We start from the raw sequence: 21,142 nt of genomic DNA on the forward strand, positions 1-21,142 counted from the left end.
CAAATGGTTTTATAATTTTGCTAATTAAAAATTATCCCATTTTCACTTTGGATTCCTCATGTAACAGAAACAGGAATAACCTTACCATGCCAGAAACACAAGCAAATGATTAAAGTTCTGCTCTCAAAAAAATCTTTAAAAGTTGGCAAAACATTTCATTAGGCTACAAATCAAAATCCGTCTGTCCTTGACATCTCTTTAATGCCTTCCAGATTCCACATCTACTTTTTTTTTAATCACTCACTGAAACACTTAGAAATTAAAATATGTTAAATACCACTCATCTTGGACCTCCAGAAAAGTCTCCTGACATCATACAACCTCCAGGCCCCTCCACATGAACCACGGTCCCCTAATAACACCAACTGACTTATGGAAAGTATTCAATAAATTTCACAATGAGAAAAAAATACATAATATTCCCAGAAACATGCCTTCATCAATAAATCTGCTACATGTGAAGAATATAAATAAATACTAAAAGGGGGCCATCGTGAACTCTCTCTTCTGATGTTTGCCAAGTGGAAATGGGTACAACTATGATTAAAAATAAAATCACTTTCAAGCTTCCAAGGTGTTACCAACAAAATATGCTTCGAGAAAGAAGAATGCGAGTGGCAGGGGGGTTGAATGATGAACACGTATTTCTCTGTAGAACTAATGAAGGCAATGTTTACAACGCACACTTATTTATTGATGCTTCCCTTCCCCGAGCCCTCCATGTGCCATGGAGTCAGTGTGTATTAATGGCACTGAAAACCAGAGAACCTTCCAACTGCGAGTTGCAGCAGTCACTGTGTCAGTGGAAACAATGAATCACAGGCATTCAACCTGGGATGCGTTGTGGCAGCACCTTACATGTGTCACCAATGTGTCATGTGACATGGCTGTTGCCATGGTGAGGTTCCATGTTCAGGAAATGTGTTAAGTCTTGTAGGAGGCACCCAGCCATCCCCCAAGTTACCCATGCCCATGAACGTATTTTGAAATCTTTCTACTGCCGATAACACTGTGATTGCCTTCCTCTCTGGGAGTCTTGTTGGAAGAAAGAGGGGAGAAAGTCATTTGGGAAAAGCTGAGAGGAAATGAAGTATTCCATCCTGTGTCTGTGTGTGTGGGCTCCAGCCCACTGAGAACAGCAGTATCTTTAAAAATAATTCATTTCGACAGTTTCGATGGAATAGAAGTGGACTCTCCCCACGAAGGAAGGTGATTTTTATGTTACCTGTACAATTTCCATGCATTAAAACAATGGATAAAGCAATAGAGACCGAAAACTACACAATTTCTTAAGTAGGATAGAAAACTATACAGATTAAGAGTATACAGATAAATAATCCTGACGATGTTAACCAAAAAAAATCCTTCTCTTGAGCTTTTTTACGAGTTTCCAACTTTATAAAGATCGTAAGAGACTCACAGTCATGAGGATGAAATAATTTACTGCAACTAGAGGATTGAGTGGAGTAGCTGGCACACAGTAGGCCCACAATAAGCTGCTCCTGCAGCCACTAGAACCATCGTTACTACCATTGCTTCTACACAGCTACCCGGCTCAGAGCAAAGTGAAGCCTAAACTGACTCTCAAGGGAAGATTCAGGATTCTTTAGCACTAGGTTCCTTTACCTGCCAGCTTCCCACATTTGGAATTTAAGAAGCGGGTTAAGAAAAGTCAGAGTGGTTCCCTTCCAAATGATAAAGATGGTTTTGTCGAAAAGATGTACTTTTAAGTGAATTCTACACAAATGTAGACACATACAAAAAATACGCTTCTGTGGCTATCGGTGCCATGAGAAAACAACCCAGATGGCTACAGGACACCTAAAACCAAACGAGAGAGAGAGAGGAACGGATGAAGGAGCAAGGGATTTTTAGCCAGGAGAAGACTCAAAAAGGATATGCTATTTGAAGATATTTGATGGATGGTCACATAGAAGAAATGGGTTTCGTAGAATTTCAAAGTACCAAACCAAAAGATTAAGTGGGATGCCCGTGGGTGGTAGATTTCAGTCCAGTGGAAGAAAGAACTTCCTAGCCCTAAGGGCTGATCAGTGATAAAAAGGGCTTCTTGAAGAACAGAAATTCACGACCCCAGAGTTACTCAAATAGGCTAGGTGTTCTTGTAGAACCAACAGGGCCCCAAAGATTTGGGCCCAAGATGCATGTGGACAGCAATAGGCTTTAATATTTCTGTGAACACTAAATATCTAGGAGTCTCTGAATGTATATGATGTACCTCACTAACGTGCATAGTTACACATAAAAATTCACATCCTGGGACGCTCCAGAGAGAGAACGGCAAATTTGCTATAATGATTTCAAACCACATTTTTTTATTTAGGGAATACTTTAAGGCTGATAGCTAGCTTTATCATTCACCGAAAATAACTACATCCCAACTTTTTTTTTTAACACCTGATGTGTATTAACTCATCTAATCCCACAATCATTTATGAGTTAGTTACTACTATTATTCACACTTTAAAGGTCGGGAAACTGATGCCCAGAGCAATGTAACTTACCCAAGTTTATACTGATAGTAAGTGGCAGAGCCAGGATTCAAACCTGAGCTTTCTCGCGATATCCTGTGCTCTTAATCACCACATTTAGCTGTTCATTATACATTCAAGGTTCTACGGCTTGGCTCTGGATCCTGGAATATGTTTATTTTTCATTTAACAACAACAAAAAAATGATAAACTAACCATGTGCAAGGCTTTCAACATAATTCTACCTTTGTTGTACTCTCTCTCCCACTTCCTGCCTTTTTTTTATTACAATGGACATTTATGTGAAAACATATTTGCATCTCAGGGGTTCAGCATCTTTTCTACATGTTTATTCCCCAACTGCAACCACAATAATTTGGCATCCCATCATAAGGGATGGCTTGCTGAAAAACCAGAAACTCATTCCTTCACATCCCAGTAAGTTTTATCATGATACTTGAGAAAGAAATAATCCTCTAGATTATTCTCCTAGACCTCTCTTGGAAAACATCCTTGTTCATTTCTCTTCTCTGGTCCTACATTTTCTCTGCCTCCATGTTGTGTTATACCTCGGCCTCCATGCTATGAAAATGCCCCACTGCATGAACCCACTCTTCCCCACGGCTCCCCTGGCCCTGACTCCCCCACCTGTTTACAAGGTAAGACATGAGGCGTCTTCTCTCCAGAACGTTCACACTCATTTTTTTTAATTTAAAAAAATTTTTTTGAAATATAGTTGATGTGCAACATTCTGTTAGCTCCAGGTGTAGAGCAAAGTGATTCAATTATACGTATACATGTATAACATATGTATATTTATATGTGTATATATGTATATATATTCTTTTTTAGATTCTTTTCCATTAAAGGTTATTACAAGATATTGCATATAGGTCCTTGTTGGTTATCTATTTTATGTACAGTGATGTGTATATTTTAATCTCAAACTCCTAATTTTTTAACATCTTTATTGGAGCATAAATGCTTTACAATGGTGTGTTAGTTTCTGCTGTACAACAAAGCGAATCAGCTATACATATACATATGTCCCCATATCCCCTCCCTCTTGCGTCTCCCTCCCACCCTCCCTATCCCACCCCTCTAGGTGGTCACAAAGCACTGAGCTGATCTCCCTGTGCTCTGCGGCTGCTTCCCACTAGCTATCTATTTTACATTTGGTAGTGTATATATGTCCATGCCACTCTCTCACTTCGTCCCAGCTTCCCCTTCCCCCTCCCTGTGTCCTCAAGTCTGTTCTCTACGTCTGCGTCTTTATTCCTGCCCTGCCACTAGGTTCATCAGTACCGCTTTCTTAAATTCCATATATACACGTTAGCATATGGTATTTGTTTTTCTCTTTCTGACTTACTCCACTCTGTATGACAGACTCTAGGTCCATCCACCTCACTACAAATAACTCAATTTTGTTCCTTTTTATGGCTGAGTAATATTCCATTGTATATATGTGCCACATCTTCTTTATCCAGTCATCTGCTGATGGACATTTAGGTTGCTTCCATGTCCTGGCTATTGTAAATGGAGCTGCAATGAACATTGTGGTACATGACTCTTTTTGAATTATGATTTTCTCAGGGTATAAGCCCAGTAGTGGGATTGCTGGGTCATATGGTAGTTCTATTTTTATCAAACTCCTAATTTATCCCTCTCCTCAACCCTCTTCCCCTTTGGTAACCATACGTTTGTTTCCTATGCCTGTGAGTCTACTACTGTCTCATTTTTTATCATTCTGGTCTCCAGCCCTTTCTTTAGGGAAAATCAAATGACACACATTATATGCCTCCTGGTCTCTATTCTTCCTTCAAGACAAAATAAGGGATATTTAGGAAAAAACAAAAACCCTGTTTTAATCATTCAATACCAACTCTAAGAGTGTTGTTGTGCCCAAGAACCACTTGTAAATAATTCTTATATTTTTCCTTAAACCTCTCAATTTTATTAAATGTTGCATTTAAGTAGTAGTATCGGAGAAACTGGACTGATGTGCTAATAGTATTTTGCTACATATTTCATATATAATATATATATTAAAATAATACCTAACGCTTAAATTTTCAAAAATGTCCGTTTGTGACTCGAGAAATTTAACCTGAATTCCACTGGTGAGATACCCAACATCTATGAGAAAACACTGGTGTTGAAGAGGATATAGATCTTACATGTCAATTTCTGAGTCCACTTTTTTTTCTGGGACTTGTTTTCCCTTTCACTTCATCTTTTACCCTCCACCTCACTTTTATTTCAGGTTCATATTTTTCTTGTCTTAAATAAAGGAAGGGGGAGAGGGACACTCACTAAATTTCACTCTAGATCAATAAATAATCCAATCACACAGAACAAGACTATCTCAAGATGAAATGTGAACAAAAGCTGATGCTATTATCATTTCATCAGAAACTGGAGAGCAAATGATCAGGCCCAAGCATCGTCACAGAGCGAGAACAAAGGACTGAACCCTCACCACTGCTTTACGCTGCATCTTCTTTACAAACCACGGGCCCTGGGGCCAAATGGAACCCCCTACACTCATGAGCTACAAGTAGTTTTTACATACTTAAAGGGTTGGGAAAAAAATAAAACTACTGCTCCTCTTTAGTGACCTGTGGAATTACGCGAAATTCAAACATCTGTAAACAAATGTTATTGGAAACACAGCCATGCTCATTCACGTACGAATTGCCTACAGCTGCTGGCGCACTACAACACAGGCGAGGACTTGTAACAGACCAGGTAGACTGCAAACCTCAAAATATTTACTCTCTGGCTCAGAAAAAAGTTTGTTGATCCCTGTCATCAACAGAGAAGTTAGATGACCCTTCTACCATCACACACATACAGAAGCTTTTTTTTTTTTTTTTTAATTATAAAACTTTTCCAAAGAAACACAGTAGCATGAAGAGTAAAAGGAATCCCCACGAACTCAGCACCAGGATCAGACAAAAAGCTCTTCCCTGTCTCAGGGCACTGCCTGGAAGCACAGACAGCCCTGATCAGCACCAGCCTCGTGTTCCCCCATCCTGAGTTTCAGCTCCCCTAATCCCTCCTGCAATTCTGAGGACCATTAACCATCCTAAGAGGAAACTAACCTGATACCTTTTTTAAAGCAGCAACATTATTAACAATTAAAAAGCTGCCACCACACATGCACAATAACTTTCTTGTATCTTAATATGCATATCCATAGTCTGATTATAACAGCCTGGACAGATTGACAGGAAATGACTGCGTGTAATGTCTCCGAAGGAGACACTACATTGATCAGTAAATAACACACGTTTTTGGAAAGTGTCTAACTGCATATTTACACATGTCAACTCTTATACACTTTGGTGACAGAATTCTTTTTCAGACATCTATGTAAAAAAACTCTAATACTGATTTTTAAAATGTTTTTAATAATTACCAAAAAATGCTTCTAGGATATATAAGGTTTAAATTATAACCACCAAAGAGTGCCACCTGGAGCATTAACTGCTACATCTTCAACATTCCCAGTTATGTCAGGGTACTTGCAAATGTCTCAAAAAGGTTAAAATATAGTTTCACGTAACACATACCTAGCGCTTACTAGGCGCCAAGCACTGTATTAGGACTTCTCACAGCCAACAAGGTAGATGCTACCACTGTCCCCATTTTGCAGAGGAGGAGAGGTTTGGAGAGCAGCCTTGACTTGGCCAAGGTAACCCTATCAGTGAGGCCTGGGACTAGGACATGAGTTTATCTTCTCTAATTCAGAGACCAAGCTCTATGCCTGTGCCTGGATGTGGGCCTGAAAATCTATATTGAACACGATTCAGGTAGCCTCTGGATCACACGCTGAAGAACACAGCCCAAGGACTTGGAGGTAGAAGAGAAGAAAGTCCAGTGGGCCCTCGGTTCAGGTCCCCTGTAATCCCTTCCAAACACTGCCCACTGGAGGACTAGAGAGAAAATCTATAACCGGTGTATCATAGCCCCTGGCACGTCACATGTGCTCAGTTATGACAGCTATTCAACCACTGTCATTTTTTATAGGTTAGGGAAGGCTTGTATGTCAGGTAAAGTCATTTTTACCTGTATTGTCCAGAAAATTACTTCAACTCTTGGCTGATTCGGTTAGCATCTCCTCGCCCTAAGACTCCGTATCAATTAAATTACACCAGCAACTGAGGGCTGCCCAAGGTGGTGTGGAGGACAGAAGAACAAAAACCTGGTTCTACCCGGTGACTAGTTTCTCAACACCAGGCTAGATAATGAGCTAGATCAGCCCCTCACTGCCCCCTCCCCAATGCACACAGCTTTTTTATTATAAAAGTGGTCAAATATATAAAGAAGTAGAGAAAATAGTGATCATGAACCCCATATGCCCACCACCCAGACTCTAGAAGATCAAGATTATGCTCCATTTTTTCTTTTCTGAAAGATGTAAAAGGAAACATGCCGTTTCACCTTTATACAACCCAATATGCAACATTAAAAATTATGGAGAAAAAAATCCCCTTAATAACAACTGAATGCACATGCTGTAAGAAAAATTCCACAGAGCATACCTGAAACTAGCCTCCTGGCGCTCTAGCCTGCAAATCTATCCTGGACGGACAGAAGTCCCTGCAGCCCAGAGACAAGGGGCCTAAATGCACGTGACAAAGTGGCAGACCTGACCTTGCCAATGCCTGGCTCTGGCCCTGGGCACAAAAGCCCAGGAGCGCAGGTTTTCCCTTTCTGCACACGTTCTCTGGATCAGCGGTCCTGCCGGTCCTATGTGGTCTGTTCATATTACATCAAAGAAGAAAACTCCTCTCCTCGGATATTAGGAACTCCATGAGCCGCCATCACCAAAAGCATCTTTATTTAAGAAGAGGACCTGAAGGAAATACGCAACACTGAGCCCAACTGCATGAAACTGGGAGATTTTAGATTTAGAGGAAGAGCCCAGTGAGTAAGGAATATTTTTGAAAAATTTTTTGGAAGAAGTTATTCCCATTTTTTTAAATCACTGGTCCTATAAAAATCCTGTGTGCAGATTAAGCTGCCATTTTAAATGAGTTGGAGTCCATTTCTTCCACAAAGACAACTAGAAGCTACAAAATCTTCCTTGCCTAAATCAAAGGCCCTTAGAGAACCATGGAATCAAAGATGAGGACGTAGCATGCCCTCCTGGTTAAGACACAGGCTTTGAAACTGGCCCACCTTGAGGTAAAACCCACTTGTAAAACCTGCTGTGTGATCCTGAGCAGTAACTTAGACACTGAGCTTCTGTCTTCTCAACAATAAAACCAGAATAATAATATCCAGAACACAGAGACGCTGTTAGAATTACATGAGATACCTAACGTGATATCCAAACCACTGTAGGAAAAATAAATGCCTGATGACTGGCTGCTATAATTACTCGGTACAAATATTACTAAAACCTCACAGAATATGAGGAGGGATGAAAAAGATTTCATCTCATGAGCCTCTTCCAATCACTTGGTTGGAGTTGCATGGAACAAACACTGTGTACAGAAAATCCAAGAGCCACCACCAGAACAGACCATAATAGGGCTCACAGATTTTGGCATCCTTGACCAAAGCCAACCATATCCTACAAATATGGCCCAACAGGTTACCAATTCACATGTTCACAACCACTTTCCAGAAGTCTGGTTACCATGACCATCACAAACAATCAAACAATATGTTGAAATGAAATTACAATGTACATTAACTAAATGGTACTTCAATACGCTAATTGCTCATTTTTCTTTTAAGGAGGAGTTAAAAGGATGGCAGTTCTCAACAGGGTAGGGTAGCAGCCTGCATATAAACTGAATGGAAATTTCCTTCTCTTAGCCTCCAAGCATTATTTGAACCAAGTGAAGAGAAAACCGATTATTTTCAAAAACAACATGCCATGCAGCTGAAGTTCCTAGAATTTTACATCACGGAAGATATCATTTGAAATATAATAGCTGAATGCCTTCCTCCCTGGTACAGCTTGCTTCAGTGTATTGATAAAAACCAAGATTAATATGCGAAAGGAAATTGCAAGAAACTTGCCCTGCACCGGTCAGCACCTGGTACATGTGTGTGCCCCTCCCTTTAAGAAAGAAACTGCACTCGGAGAGGGAAAGTCTCAGTTTAGCTTTCACCCCACCACTTCCTTGCTGTGTCTGAGCCTGAGTTAATGCACAGGTAACAAGAGGGTGAGGAGAGTCTCTTTCTTGTCTTTTCCAAAGTTACATAAATTGAAGAAAAAACAAAAAAAACAAAAACCTACAAAACTGTAATGTTTCATACACATAACCCCCAAACCAGCTAAAAGGTAGGAAATAAACTGCCTACCAAACCACACAAATAAAAAAAATAAAAAAAAAAAAAAACACACAAATACGGTATACACATGATGTCAAAAATCCAACTGTTACACAGCCACATAATTGCCAGAACTGTGCATAAGATCTTCTCATTAATATAACACACATTTAACCGCTGTGTGCCAGATATTGGGGTAAGTCTAGGATTTACAAAGACAAACTACAAAGTCTAGTCAAAAGCCACTTGCCTGACGTGATTCTGACCACACTCATGTAAATGGTGAATTGGTAAGCTTGCCTCCAAGAATTTAAGTGGAGTAATTCTGAGGCCACACCCACACTGAGCAGAGGAGAGAATGCGATCAATTAGTGATGTCTGCCAGGGGCACAGGGATGGGCAGGGGTGGGGGAATTATAAAATCGAAAGTGTGTCAAGAATGTTTGCCACTTTTGATTTAGGCAAAGGATTCGATGCTTTGTGCAGATGTCAGGGGAACAAAAGCCTGCCCACTACATTAAAAGTTCACAGTGAATTTGTATGTCCAGAAAAATGTGTGTATAATCCCATAAGGGGCTTAGAGAGAAATGGAAAATATCTGCAATATAAATGCAGATTACCTTTATTACAAAATTGGATCATATTCTCATTCCTAGACTAATTTCCTATATCATAAAACCTATATTCAATTTTATAAATAGCATACACCAAGAATCATAAATTCAGTTAATGCAGAAATATAACAGATTTTTTTTTTTTTTTAATAAAAGTGAGAAAAGGCTGTTTTAGAACAAGTATCTGAAAGGACAGAAAGGGTTCTTTCTTTGAAGATATGTTTTTTCGTCTGACTCTACCTCCTTGGGGACATAACTAGAGAAGAAATAAATTTCACAGCTAATATATATGAAGTAACATGTTTAACATTATCCAATGAATTTATACCTACCTACACCATATAAATTTATCTCACATAAACTGTCACCTCCAAGAGAATTCATTAAAACAATGTTATAGCTTCCGAATTAAATGCAATCTTCTAATTGGAATTTAATCTTACAACAGTAGTTGGCGGATTTTCTTTTTTAATTGACAAATGGAATAATTCATTAGTTTGTCTTACAGTTCTATGGGAAGAATTTAACAGTAAATGTGACACAGAGACTGGCTAGCCACTGCTGTGAGGTACTGGGGGGGTTGTGGGAGGGAAGGGGGCTTGGAGGTTCTTTCATCATCAACAGAACTCCTCCCACTGCTTATGGGCCGGGAAGGATGGACACTCTTCCTCTCACCCTCCTGAATTACGGCATTACTAATATATTCCATTACCTCCACGTAAATGTCATGTTAATTTCTGATCATCATCAAGCCAGACAATGGCTTCCCCCTTGGCCCCTTAGCCAATTAGCTATGTGGAAAATAGTCAGCCAATTACATTACTTGTATTACGTTAGGGACTGGAGAGAGAGAAGCAAAATAAACGCCTCGAAAATACTTCCCAGATAAAATGTAAGTTGACACTGTCTTCCCGTGCTGGAGTCCGAGTTATACAATCTGATAGGCAGCTGCCAGCACTCATAACTGCTTATTAAATCTAGGCTCTCTTTATGGCGCGAGTGAAGATCTGTATTTTTACCAATATTAGGTTCACTGTGTTATGAAAGAGACCAAAAAACTTAAGATCATTCGCTCCAGCTTATAAAACATATTATGTAGTTTATTAAATTGTTAAAATTACTTTTCAAAGTCAACGTTTCAGGGACTGAAGTTTCAGCACAACAAAGTGGCCTGGCCCACTGACAGCTTCCCGCACAAGGCAGCTCAGAAAGGGAGCCCACCTGCAAGCCTTCCTGTTCCCAGACGCCTGCTACCTGCCCCACCTCCTCCCGGAAGCTGCACCACCACCACACCGCACCCCAAAACCAATGACCAAAATCCACAGTCTTGAGTTTTATTAAAAAAAATCCAGGAACTTCCAGCCACCAAGTGGCCCACTATCAAGCCTTACACGAGAAGGACTATTTTCTGTGTTTTTACCGCTTTCTAGTAGGTCAAAAGCTGGGCATTTGATTATGAGAGAGACCCAAAGAGGAACTGTAGGCAAATAAGGAAAAACAACCGGTGACAAAACAATGCTGCATGATTCTTACACTCTTATCCCAGATCCACCAGCAAGCGACGGTTTACTGGCAGGAACGATGCAATGCCGAGGCACAGGCTGACAAACAAGCCAACATATTTGCCATCTACGGTCAACTTTTCTCGAGAAAACTCTATGCAAATCCAGACTGTTATTATCACATTTATTAATAACACTGTGGCTAACTGCCTATTAAATATGCACAGACTTAGCCGGTCTTCACTCTTGGAGTCTCGTGATGTGCATCAGATAGGTACCAACATCAACTAAAGCTTCACGCCGGGTGGTGGTGGGGGGGAACAGGAGCCAACTCTGATTCCCTGCTGGCGAGGGCATTAAAGAATCACATCACAACGAGACGCCTCAAGTGCTCAGCCCTTCTTTCTCTGTATCCTGCCCCTAAGCTAATTTATTATGCAAGCATGGTTATCACCAACATAAATTGAGTACATTACCCAACTACTCATTTTCTGAACTTGAAATTTTGCCATGATGATCTACTTGTGTAAACCTTTTATCATATGGCTTCTTTTCTTTCTTTTTTTTTTTTTAATTTTTTATTTATTTATTTACTTATTTTTGGCTGTGTTGGGTCTTCGTTTCTGTGCGAGGGCTTTCTCTAGTTGCGGCAAGCGGGGGCCACTCTTCATCGCGGTGCGCGGGCCTCTCACTATCGCGGCCTCTCTTGTTGTGGAGCACAGGCTCCAGACGCGCAGGCTCAGTAATTGTGGCTCACGGGCCTAGTCGCTCCGCGGCATGTGGGATCCTCCCAGACCAGGGCTCGAACCCGTGTCCCCTGCATTGGCAGGCAGTCTCTCAACCACTGCGCCACCAGGGAAGCCCCTGGCTTCTTTTCTTTGCACCAGAGTGAGGAGATCTGTTGTTCTAGCTGTCTACTGCTGGGACTGGGACCTTGTTCTATCATGAGGTCACTTACCACGAAACATTTCACTCAGAATTGGAGCTGATTTCATGCCTAAAGACTCCAAGTTATCAGCTGTAACAATTAACCGGTGTTTCTTTTGGTTACTTGATAAACTGTCAAGTTCTAAAAGCTGTAGGACTATGAATACGTTTTTGACAATAGAAGGATTAACTAGCTATCAGATATACAATGCATCGCAGGCCAGGTTATTGCATCACAGAGGAAGAGAATCGGTCCTTTAATCAAACCTCGAAGGTGTACTCTGAGGATAAACAACGATAAAGAATCACAACACATACTCCAGCTCATCAGATTTCAGGGATCTCCACTTCCTACTAAAAACACAGTGAAGGCAAATTGATTACAATCTGATAAATACAAAGCATTTCCTTATTTAGAAAAAACTGGTAATCGACTGGGCCTAACTGTATTTTATCAATTCAAGAGATATCATTTTCATTACAGTTCTTCAGATTGATTGTTCACATAGCAGGCCTTACCCAAATGAAATTAATGAATAAAATGAGCCTGGTCTTCAATAAATCCATTCATGTGGTTTTGTTCAATTTCATACATCAATTTATGACAGTGACATTGAGTCAGACTCTCTCAGTACTGAAGACAGAGATGACAGGTAACCTCAAACCTGAGTTTGTTGCTATTTCAATACCTTCAGCAGAATTCCAACCACTTCTTTGAATTCTCATGTTTATACGAGACAGACCCAGGCTTTGTTCTCAACTCTTACCTGGATCCCCATAGATAGAACTTTTTATAATGTCTGCTATCTGCTCACTGGTCTACAGACCACTCACAAAAGTCTATCATAGCTGGTTAGCAATAGAAAACCTCAGAAGAACTTCACAGGAGAAAGAACCACAGGACTTGCCCAGGACCACCCCATAAGACGATCAAAGCACCCTAACAGATCTAAAATTCCATGACTCCATTAACTATTAATTTTCATGGTGCACACCCTTGCCTTATGTGTTACTGGTTTCTACTTGCTTTATTTCTTGCCACGAAAGAATACTGTAAGGAAGATATAAGACTCTGGGGCTTCCCTGGTGGCGCAGTGGTTGAGAATCTGCCTGCCAATGCAGGGGACACGGGTTCGAGCCCTGGTCTGGGAAGATCCCACATGCCGCGGAGCAACTAAGCCCGTGAGCCACAATTGCTGAGCCTGCGCGTCTGGAGCCTGTGCTCCGCAACAAGAGAGGTCGCGATAGTGAGAGGCCCGCGCGCCGCGATGAAGAGTGGCCCCCGCTTGCCACAACTAGAGAAAGCCCAGGCACAGAAAAGGAGACCCAACATAGCCAAAAATAAATAAATTAATTAATTAATTTAAAAAATAAAATAAAATAAAGCTACTTATTTAAAAAAAAAAAAAAAAGATATAAGACTCTGTTTTTCCTCTATCTCCAGCTCCAGCAGAATGAAATGCAAAGGATAAGTAGTCAGATGCCAAACTAGCCTAAGTGGAAGTGAATTTTAAACCCCACAGGCTCTTTGAGGATCATCTGGTCCCTGATATTTGGGCTGGTTGCTTCACCAGGGCTCTTTTAATCTATGAAATGGGAAGGATTTGTCAGAATGACCTCTAACTGTAAAATCTTTAAAAAGCTGGCCCAAACAGCTAAATGCAAAACAACACCTTAAAGAGACACATATCAGCAAAGAACTGCGGGGCTTGGATGTCACAATCTCTGTAATTGAGATAAGCTAGAGAGAATCACTGAGGATAAAATAACCTGGGATACAGCTCTGACCTAGCCCAGAGACATAGACATCTCCATTAGACTCTCCGGGCTGCAGATGCTCCATCTGTAAAGTGAGGGGATTTAAATAGCCAACTTCTAGGGCCTTGTTAGCACTGACAAACACGACACTCTAACCTACCTGCTTTCTTTTAAACATAGGAAATCAAAACAGACCAACTTGCCCCATGTCAGCTAGCTATCAGGTCTCCCAATTTCTAATACAGTGCTCTTTCTACTTCACTATACTTCCCTCCATTAAATAGAATCTGTTTCAAATACAACTCCACTAAGACAAACAAGATGAGTTTATGCCAATGGCGCTTATCATTAAATGCCATTCACTGCAAAACTGAAACCAAATGGTTCCCCATAAAGCTGACCTCGTGTTATGACAAAGCTACCATTGAATGATGTCAGAGTTTTTACCCAAAACACCTGGCCTCAACCAATTCTTGTCTCTGATAAAGGCAAGTCACAATTGTTCATTCATTACTACAGGGGAGCCCATGAGTTCTGAAGAACATGATAGATGCCATCACATATACAGAAAAAGAGCATCACGTCCCTTCTAACTTCCCCCTAAAAATTACAGTGAATAACCTGATGAGGAGAACTATGATAGAAAAAAATGCTCATGAGTCTTTCTGAAAATCTGAGAGACCACAGTTCCCAACCCTTTAACTTTCTCAAGAGCCCCAGTCATGTGGAAGGCTTGCGATGGGACTTCCTCAATGAACAAATCAGACTTAAATCCCCCACCACCACCCACGACTCAAGATGAGGTTATGAGTGTCTTATTTCATGGTGGTTCATTTTATCACCAAGTTTTAATGGGACCAAAAAAGCAATTACTCTTTCAACCGCGCACGTGGCTCATAATCTAGGTAGTCCACACTTCGGTGTATGCGTAAAAGAATCATGCAAACCAAAAAAGTTCTCCTGTGTCCTATTATGTCTTTTATAAATCCTAAGATCATTGTCCAAGTTATCCAAAAAGGTTATACCAGAAAACAATGACAGGGTGACTCTTCTTTCGAAACGCGAGTCTCTCATCTTCAGTGTAATGGTTCTGATGAATTTGGGACTTTTTTCAGTTTCCTGCACTGTGCAGGACCCCTTCAGCCAACATTTGGTCTTATGAATTTTCAGACGAATAATCGTAAATGTTCACTCACCCTTTTGGCCAGCAGGCATCACATCCGTCTGTTCATGGTTGACAGCAAATCAGACAAGGGATTGAAGCCCTCACCATTGCCCAAATGTTTCGTTCGGAAACTGGAATTGTCAGCAAAAGCTCCTGGGACACTGCAATACAAAATTTTTTTTTTTTTTTTTTTTTTTTTTTACACATAGCTAAGATGTAACTTCTAAAACCACCACTTCCTTAAACTTGAAAACAGCACGACAGACATCGAATCTAGAGGTAGGGGAAAACACCTTTCAAACGAGGGTATGTCAATATATCAAGTGTGATGTTGTAAAATATGAACCGGAAATAATGTTTTGAAAGATACAGTTACCAATTACTTCAACACATACCCTGAAAGGTTGTTGTTTATTGCAGACTTTGTGCCAAATATTTTATGTATTTTGGCGTTACAAAAATATTTTTTGTCCAATTGTCAAGTGCCCAGGTAACAATAAGCTGCTTTAGCTCAAATCTGACATGGATAAATGTATTGATTCCTATTAAGTAACTCTCTTTTCCAGAAGATAAAAACATATGAAAATAAAATTATTTCAAACATAACAGTGAACATCCAAACTGGGAAGAGAGGTAACCATAATCATTTTCCTCCAAAATAATTCTATAAATGTTTATGAATTACATAAGGAGCAAGACTCAGAGATATTTCCATCAAGAGAAAACATACTACGTAATGTGTAGACATCCAAGTGGAGAAGCCTGAATTCTGGACCCAGTATTGTCATCAATCACTTGTGTGGCTCCAGGAAAGCCATTTAATGCCTCAGGATCCCAGTTCTTTAATCTGCAAGGTCAAGTCATTAACTGATGCTCTCCACATCCCTTCTTCCTCTCAGCATCTTTCTCTTATTGGTTAAAGCACACTTATTCCAAATAACCTAAACTATTAGCTTCCCCTTTAAGCTTCCGGATTAAAAAGAAGGTTTTTACCACAAATCACTCCTATGCTGATCTGCCATCAACACCAGAGCTGAGCTGTGGGCAGAGGGTCGTGCACCTGAGCAGAAGAATTCTCACCCTGGCACTAGTGCCAAGCCTTGGTGCACCTGCACCCTCGGCAGCTGACAACATTCACTGGGTGCCCAAGGAAGGCTTCCATTCCTCTCCCAAGAGTACGGCTCCAACTCCTATGGAAATGTGCCCACATGTACTATAGATGAGTGTTTCTCAAACTTTAGTACGTGGAAGGATAACCTGAAGAGCTTTTTAAAATACAGATTCCTGGGCCCCATCCCCACAGACACTGATTCATTGGTCTGGAATTGGGCCTGAGATTCTGTATTTCTACCAAAATACCAAGGAAGGTGGATACTGCCAATCACAGTTTGTGTCCAAATGATAAAGCCCCGTCGTCCAAACTTCAGGTAGCCTTGAGACCCAAGAAGCATTTCCAAGGCTCACGGAAGCTCTGCAAAGCTACTAAGTCGACGTCACGTAGCAAAAAGAAAGGGGCTGAGAATGCTCACCATCTTTAGGACAAAATCTTTTTCTTTCTCTGGCCTAGAAGACCCTGCATAATCTGGTCACCTTCTGCTTCTCTGACACTGCTGCCAGCCACCAACTCCATAACCATGTACAACATGGACGCGGTGGCCTTCCTTCCCTTTCAAGCAAGCCAAGGGTTTTCCTGCCTCAGGCCTGGTGCACTGGCTTTCGCAGCTACCTGGAACGCCACGATCTTACTCCTTACACAAGTGGCTCCGTCTCATCACAGGGTCTTAGAGGGCAAAGGCCACTTCAAGAAAGCTGTCCCACCTACCTACTTAAGCTAGGTCCCCAGTCACTCTAATTACAACATCCTATTTGCTTTCTCCAGAGCTCTTATCATCACCTATAAACTTTTTTCTCATTTATTCACTTGTCCTCTCCACTAGACTATAAACTCCACACGATAAGGAAACGTCTCTGTTGGGTTCATCACTGTCCTCCGAAAATTCAGAAGAACGCTGGGCTCACGGCAGCCACTGAACACAGACTGAGTCAACAAACGAATCAACAAGTGGAAGAATTAATTCCTCAGCATCCTCTAAACGTACAACTGCCATTTATTGAAAACTCATGCTGTACTGCATACTGTTTTCAAGTATTTTACAACAGGTATTTCATTTAATTCTATTCTTACCACCAAGTTCCTAGTACATACTCTTACATGCACGTAAGAAAACTGAGGCACGGAGAGTTTTAGTAACCTGCTCAAGATCACACAGCTACAGGGGCTTGACTCTACACAGCTTGCACTCACAAGGAATCCATATTTTTCCAGCCAATACACTAATACAAAAATTGTGTGTGCCTACCTTGCACTAGACACTCTTCTGACTGCAGCTTGCCTGAGTGAGTTTTGGTTGCGAGGCCTTGTAGAGGATACTTAACCTTTCCGACCTGAGCTTCCTTGTTCATATGGGGAAAGCTAAGGCGTTCCACAATGACCAGGCAGGTAATGCAAGTGAACGAGGCAGGCCAGGTATAAGGTACAGGGAGTGAGGAGGGAGGCGGCAGACTGGAGGCCCCGGGCTTTCTCAACTAAGAGGGCAGCCAGTGGCTCCACAAGTCCATTATTGCCACGTGGCAACATGAACCCAGGGCTACAGGAGCTTTCAATTCCACAAACAAAGGCAGAAATCCAGATGACTATTTTGTGAAATGTCCTCATTTTTCAAAGACAGCAGCTAACGTTTTAATAGTACACATTAAAAAAAAGAAAAGAGGGCTTCCCTGGTGGCGCAGTGGTTGAGAATCTGCCTGCCAATGCAGGGGACACGGGTTCGAGCCCTGGTCTGGGAAGATCCCACATGCCGCGGAGCAACTAGGCCCGTGAGCCACAACTACTGAGCCTGCGCGTCTGGAGCCTGTGCTCCGCAACAAGAGAGGCCGCGACAGTGAGAGGCCCGCGCACCGCGATGAGGAGTGGGCCCCGCTCGCCGCAACTAGAGAAAGCCCTCGCACAGAAACGAAGACCCAACACAGCCATAAATAAATAAATAAATAAATAAATAAATAAATAAATAAATAAATAAATAAATAAATAATTTTTAAAAAATACTACTGTATTTAAAAAAAAAAGAAAGAAAAAGAACCCTTGCAACCCGTGTAACAAATTATGGCTAGGGTTACGCCACGGCTCAGGTCTGCAATTCTACAGGGATTCGGAAGCACAGAGAAGCTGCACAAGTGGACACAGGAAACCACAGTAGGTATCTGGGCAGTTAAGGGCTTTTGAGAGCAATTATCTTGAGCAAGTTTTGGAAGGAACTGGAAGATGGGGTGGAAAAGGGATCCCATCAAATCAGTACATCATGGTCAAAGGCTTACAGGCGGATGAAACAGGCAAGACACACCAAAGAACAGCGGTGAGGAGGGAGGGATCACGCTTCTCTTCAGCATGGGAGCAGCGTCTGGCTTCTAGCTAAGACGTAAGTTGGTCAATCAACGCTTAAGAGTATCATTAGTGCTGTCCGGTTTGACCTCCTAAAACACTACAGTCCCCAGGCATATCCAAAAATAAAGGACAAACTATCACCGTGGTGTGTGGAATTTTTCTGGTTTTGTTTGTGTGTTTTGTTAAGAATCCAACTGACCCAATACCGGATTCCATCTCCACCGAGCTCTATAACTCTAACCAAAATACTATGTGAATGATATATACTGTAGTTTTTATACGGACTTATAGTATATATACTATAAATACACTCTCTATATACACATACATATAATACATACATACACATATACACATATATATAAAATACAAGCTCTATAACTCTAACCAAAATACTATGTAAACTATAGATACTATAGTTTTTAATATGCATTTATAGCACATATACTATAACCTATAAAATACATACTATATATATACATACTACAATACATGCACATATACTATAAAATATAAGCTGTATAACTCTAACCAAAATACCACAAACTATATACTATTCTATAGCTTTTCAGGTGTTCATAGTACATATACTATAAAATACATAGCATATACATATATATAATATACACATATATACTATAAAATCAAGTTCTATAACTCTAACCAAAACTCTGACCTCTAGAAATGAAAAACATAGCAACTGAAATTTAAAGGGAAAAAAAAAAAAAACCCACCAGAAGAGAAGATAGTATCCAAATAAATTATCCAGAACACTGCCCAGAGGCAAAAACTATCTACCTAGAATTATATGCCCAGAAAAATTACCTTTCAAAAATGAGAGTGAAATAAAGACCTTTTCAGACAAACAAAAGTTTATCACCTCTCTACAAGGACATTCAGAAAGATGCATTTCAGGCCCAAAGAAAAGGATTTTAGGAAGAAGGTTGCTTGATCTAAGAAGGAAGGGGGAGCCAAAATAATGGAGAACTTTGGAGTAAATGAAAAGTGAATGCTTTAAAATGACATGCAGGTCTCAAAATTAAAAAAAAAACAAGTCTGGCAACACCATCACTTGCTTCCCACCTAGGCTTACTCGTTCACACTGGCTGTCAATCACCAAGGTCCTGGACTGCAAACTTGATATGGAACGAGGGCACCAGCTTGAAATGCAGATTCCTGCCCAGAGATTATCAATCTGCATTTCCACCAGATACTCCAGGGAACTCTGATGAAGGTGCGCCCTTGCCTCTACTCTGAAGAGTGCTGCGCCACTGCAGGGCCAGGAATCCAGGGGGCTCCAGGGGCTTAGCCTGGGGAGGTCCCGGCTGACACTCCAGCTGGCCTTTGTTCTTTTCCACTTCACTTACAGCCCCAGAGAGCACCTTGGCCCAGTGGGTCAGCAGCAACCCTGCCTCAACCCTGCTAGTCAGGAGCTGCAATAAATTAAAAGCCCATTAAAATATTTTAGAGAAAAGCCTAGAAGTGCTGAACCATTAATTGTGCCATATTCAATCTGTTTTCCCGGAGATTTGAAAAGCCAGATTACCATCTTGGGGGTCATTAGAAAGAATGAAGCTTTCTCCTTTTTCAATTTACATATTTAAAAATGCACAGATCCTTCCAGTGGCTACTACAACAGGCTTCCCAAGTCCGGCGGCGGCCACTCCCCCCCTCTAACCAAAGAGAAAGAAGCCCGGGGTGCCGTGGGGTCTTGCCTTGTGTTTTCAAGTAAGGAATCAAAACTCAGGGCCTGTGGTTGCAAAACAGCTCCAGGAAAACAGGTAGAGGCAGCCACAAAACAACAGTGCTGTTTTCTTGTTTTGTTCTCCCCTCTTTTATTTTTCCCTGCAGCAATCCTTGCTCAGCACAAGTCTGCAGGGAGCTGGAAAGAGCAGCTGTGGTTCCCTGGGGCCAAGACCTAGCAATCAAGTTGTTTACCAAACACTGCCAGGCCCCGGGAAAACAACAACCGCACAGGCAGCATTTGCATCTGTTTTTCAAAAACAACCTCCAAAAGTCTGGGCCCTGTCGGGTACTTCCTGGCATGGCTGAGAGGAGCACTTGGAGATTAAAGGCATGAACCGCCTGGGGTACGAGCCCCCATGGCCTACATGTCATCCATTATTCCATTTCTTTTGAAGAGTGCCTATCCGAAAAATAAAAAGGATTGGGGGTGTGCAGGGTTTCCAAGCAGGGGATTCAAACAGACAGCGTGCTCGTCACTGGCCTTTCCAAGCAAGATAACAGTGGCCATTTTAGCAAACTGGCATACTTCGCTGGCCATCCAACACCTCAAGACATCCAGCTGTGGTTCTCAATCTTGAACGAGCACCAGAACCTCCGGGAGGGCTAAGGAAACACAGATTGCTGGGCCCCTCCCCTGGAGTGTCTCATTCAGTAGGTACAGGGCGGGGCCTGGAAATCTCCAGCAAGTTCCCGCAGTGATGCCGGTGCTACTGGTGCAGGCACCACGCTTTGGGAAGCACTGCTTGTAGAGCTAGGTGCTTCCTTACCATCCTGAAGATCTGGGGCCTCCTGTCCCACATTAACCTTTCCCATGCATCGGGCAGTGTCACACCCAAAGGAGGTCACAGAACAAAACGGACCGGATGGTTTTCCATTTGTTCCTCCAGGTCCTCCATCTGCCACGTTGCCCCAGCCCCCCACCTTGCTGTGTGTGTCTTGGAAGGCCCCCCTGCGTGGATGCATCAACAGGTACCCTTGTCTTCTGGCTTCCAGCTGGTACAACCAATGGAGGTCTCATCTCAGGAGGACAGAGAAGATGGGGCATTTATCACCGGGGCACCGGAGGTCGACTGTGAAGGATCACAGCTCCTGTCAGGCAGTCCTCTCCATACAGCTACTGTATCCAGGCTCCACCACGTGCCCCCGCTTTGTCCTCTCAAAGGGACAAAGCCTAGGAAAGGGACAAGCCACCTATTTCCTACCGG

General features: G+C 41.7%; 1 protein-coding gene across 8 annotated transcripts in view; it reads right to left on the reverse strand.

Annotated features, from left to right (window-relative positions):
- FOXP1 (forkhead box P1) overlaps positions 1–21,142 on the reverse strand; it is a 586,392-nt gene that overhangs the window by 479,534 nt on the left and 85,716 nt on the right. For 7 of the 8 annotated variants that reach the window (XM_059940183.1, XM_059940174.1, XM_059940180.1 and 4 more), the window contains exon 3: positions 14,781–14,910. The exons of the other annotated variant lie outside the window; for it this stretch is intronic. The gene's annotated coding sequence lies outside the window, so the exon portion shown is untranslated. The remainder of the gene's footprint in view (positions 1–14,780; positions 14,911–21,142) is intronic. 8 annotated transcript variants of the gene reach the window in all.

This window comes from Balaenoptera ricei, chromosome 11 (assembly GCF_028023285.1).
Source record: "Balaenoptera ricei isolate mBalRic1 chromosome 11, mBalRic1.hap2, whole genome shotgun sequence".
NCBI lineage: Eukaryota > Metazoa > Chordata > Mammalia > Artiodactyla > Balaenopteridae > Balaenoptera > Balaenoptera ricei.